The sequence below is a fragment of the Podarcis bocagei genome, assembly GCF_964188305.1.
Source record: "Podarcis bocagei genome assembly, chromosome: W".
NCBI classification, from domain to species: domain Eukaryota; kingdom Metazoa; phylum Chordata; class Lepidosauria; order Squamata; family Lacertidae; genus Podarcis; species Podarcis bocagei.
The window spans coordinates 81,274,521-81,278,252 of record NC_138131.1 but is presented as its reverse complement, the minus strand read 5'-3'; the positions used below and the strand labels follow the sequence as shown (position 1 = coordinate 81,278,252).

General features: G+C 62.5%; 1 pseudogene across 1 annotated transcript; it reads right to left on the bottom strand.

Moving 5' to 3' along the window:
• Nucleotides 1-1,801: 1,801 nt before the first annotated feature.
• LOC308578000 (zinc finger and BTB domain-containing protein 9 pseudogene) lies at nt 1,802-3,418 on the bottom strand (annotated as a pseudogene). The gene has a single exon. The product of its transcript is annotated as a zinc finger and BTB domain-containing protein 9 pseudogene (transcript).
• Nucleotides 3,419-3,732: the final 314 nt, after the last annotated feature.

Sequence of the window (3,732 nt, the reverse complement as noted above, 5' to 3'; positions counted from 1 at the left end):
GACGTGTGCAAACCATGGGACTGGCTCCCACAAGAGACAGGGATGGCCACCAATTAGGCAAATTAACGGAGGATCGGGGCCACCCCCCCCCATGGCTCGTTTCTCCGTCTGTGGCCAGGAGCTCTGGGTCTGAAGGGTAGCTTCTCGCTGGGGAGAGGGTTGCGGCAGTCTGGCGCTCCTCTGGGGCTCCTTCCCTTTGGGGCAGGATGCTGACCCAGAGGAGCCACTGGCCTGATCCGGCTGCAGGGGTCCTCTGTGCCTCTGGCATTCCTCAAAAAGACGCCCCCTGCTGGAAGGGGCTCCTTCGTGATTGTTGCGTTATATTGCTGGGAATCTTCTCCCTGGTCTGAACCTCATTTCGTGGGAGAGGGCCCCTCCCGTGGTTTTTGTGTCCTTGTGTTTTTCACTTCTCTCTCTCTCTCTCTCTATGTAATAAATTAAGCTAAACTTTCAAAAGAAAAGGGGGAAAGACCTGTCCTGCCCCATCTCCAGGATCTCTGCTCCCTACCAATCTCCACCCCACAATTTAATAGCAAAGACAGCTTTGGGGCTGCCTGTGCAGGGAAGTTTTCAAGGTGGGACGTTTGGTTCTGCTTCCATCTCTCTTGGAAGCCGCCCAGAGTGGATGGGCCAACCCAGAATACAGAATGAAATAATAAACATAGTTAGTATTTCTATATCCAGTCTGTTTCCCCCTCTGCAGTTCTGGGAAGCTTTGGAAGTTAGCATAGTATCCCAGAGTCAGAAGGGACCATCAGAGTCACGCAGCCCAGCCCAGCCCAAGATCCTTCTTTGACCAACGTGGGACTCGAACCCAAGAATCTCGCGCTCCACTGAGTTATCCCAGCTTATGAACGGAGGGGGGGGGGGAGAAGCCACCCTAGACAAAGTCAAGGCCATTGGGTCTGGTGAACCCAGGGCTGCTGACACTGGCTGGCAGCAGCTCTGCTGGATTTTGGACCTGTGGCCTGGAGATGCTGGGGACTGAGCGCCTGCTGCCACACTACAGTCCTGCGCTTCCCCCTGAGACAGCCCCTCTCCCTCCTGTCCTTCTGCACACAGCTGTGGGGCATGTGGGGCACCTGCAGCCTGCCAGCTCTTCTGGGAAAAGGGCGCTGGAGACCCCCTGGCTGCCGGCTGCCCTCCCTGCAGCCCCAAGGGCCAGACCCCTGGGCCGGCAGCAGGAGGAACCCGAGGGGCTCCTCTGCCCACCAAGCCCTTCCCCTGCCCAGGTCCTCTCAGAAGCAGCGTCCAGAAAGGCAGGGCAGCTCATTCTTACCTGGGGAAATCATAAGAGGGCAGAACAGCGGGGAGGGTTGCCGCCAGGGGCCCCAGGGATCTGGGACAGACGCGCTTTGGGGCACAGCGAGGCCGGGGGGCACAGGGCCGTGTGCAGGCCAACAACCAAAATGGATGTGAGGGAGGAAGAGGAAGAGCAGGGCAAGGCCACAGTGGAGCCTCCATGTCCAGAGCCAGTCCACCGGAAGACCAGGGAGGGCAGCAGCCGGGGAGGCCTCTCTCAGCCCCCCGTCTCCCCCCTGGAGCCGTTGGAGGGGCTGAACGAGAGCAGCTTTCCACGTCCTCATCCAGCAGCCAGTTTGTGTGAATGGCGGGGTTTTAATGTCGATTTCAAAATTGTGCATTGAATTAGATTTTAAATGGTGTCCAGACAGAGGCAGAGAAGTGGGGGGTGCGCAGACGCCACCTGGGGGCAGCAGGGACTCCCCCCCAAGAAGGTGGGGCAGGAAGAGCAGGCCTGTACAAGGCCCCACAGCTTACATGCCTGGGAAGGGGGGACTGTCCAGGAAGGGGAGAGCCCTCTTGACGGAGCCCCCCTCCCCATCACCTGGGGCTTAACCCTTCGCTCCCTGCCTTTCACGCCAGCCTGATCCCCAAAGTGGCGGGGCTGGCGAAGGGGGGTCTTTGGGCGTGTCTATGCCATCGCCCCCCAGCACAGGGGGAGGTGCCCTGCCCACCACACGTACTCTGGCCCCCTGACCCCCAAACCCGCCTCCGTGCCCCCAAGAGGGTCCACAGGGATTCCCATCCCTCCATCCATCTCTGGGTGGGCCTCTCCCCCCTGCTTCTACTTGTAGGTCCAGCAGGCGGTGGCCCAGCCCTGCCCCTTGCAGATCTCCTTGTGCTTGAGGAAGCAGCTCTGGACGCGGAACTTGCGCCCGCAGTCCTCGCAGGCGTACAGGTTGCCGCCGTGCGTCTTCATGTGCTCGGTCAGGTGGTGCTTCAGCTTGAACTTCTTGTTGCAGACGGAGCAGCCAAAGGGGCGCAGGCTGAAGGTCAGCATGATGTGGCGGTCCCGCTTGGGCTTGACCGCAAAGCGCTTCCCGCACAGGCAGCCAAACTTCTTGCCGTCGGGCGCAGACATCAGCTTGACGGGCGCGTGAACCACCTGCCCGTGCACGGCGTGCGCCAGGATCTCGTTGCCATGGAGGTCCACGGGCTTCCACGAACTCTCGGGGAAGGCCACCGAGTCCGCCTTTGTCGAGAAGCCGCCGCCAGGGCCGCTGGACGAGGATGCCGCCGGGGCGCCAGGGAGCAGGTAGCTGACCTCGCCGCTCTCCTGGATCTCGGCCGGGCACAGCCCCGACACGGCCAGCGGCCTGCCCAGAGACTTGAAGAAGCCAGCCTCCGACAGGCACGAGCTGCTGCCGGATCCGCCCAGCACCGAGGCCGAGGCGGCCGCCTCCTCAGCGTCAAAGCGCTCCTGCTTGATGTAGAAGACCTTGGGGGCCTCGTGGGCCGAGGCAAAGGGCGGCTCCTTGACTCGGCTCTCCTCGGCCTTGGCCGGCCCGTCGGTGGAGCCGCTGCAGATCTGCGCCTGGTGCTCCTCATCCTCCTCCTCCTCGTCCTCCTCCTCGTCAGGCGGCACGCGGATCTTCAGGACCTCGCCGTCGGGGCAGGTGCGCCGCCGCCGCCCAGGAGCCTCGGCTTCAGCCTCGTCCCTGGAGCCAAAGTAGTTGCTGCTGCTGGGCGACTGGCTCTCGCTGGCGCGGCTGGACCAAGGCCGGCAGGCGCCGCCCTCCAGCTCCTTGAGGATGCCTGAGCACTGGTCCACCACCTGCCACATCTGGAGCCCGCTGGCCACCAGGAGGTGGCTGGGCAGGGCCTCCAGGAGCAGCCTGAGGCGCCCCGAGTAGATGAGCTGCAGGAGGTTCTCGAAGGCGTCCGGCTCGATGACGCCGGGCAGCACGATGCAGTTGGTGTCGTGCAGGAGCAGCTTGTCGTGGAAGTAGGGCGAGGAGGCGGCCAGGACGCTCTTGTGCGCCTGGAAGACGCGGCCCTGGACGTGGATGGCGATGTTGCAGAACTTGCCCTCCAGCCGGTGCTTGTTGAGCGACTCCAGCAGGACGGCGGCGTAGTGAGGGAACTCAATCTGCACGCTGCGCGTCTCGGGCTCCATGGCCGCTGCAAGGAGGAGGGAGAGGGTGAGGGGCCAAGGGGGGAGGAGAGGGCACAGGGGGCTCCGCAGGCCAGGCGGGAGGGAGCCCAAGGGTCATCTAGCCCAACCCCCACAAGAGGCTTGCTTTATCAACTGTATTGCAGGGGGCTGGGCTCCTTTCCAAACCTTTCTCTCTCCTCTGCTGCTGCCTTGTCTCAGAAGCCTGGGCAGCCGCCCACCAGGGATTCCTGATGATACAAGGTGTTGGGATAAAAAACCATAAAACAACATTGTGATGCCCCCCTTTGGGAACGCTGCCTTCTGTAGGTGGCCAC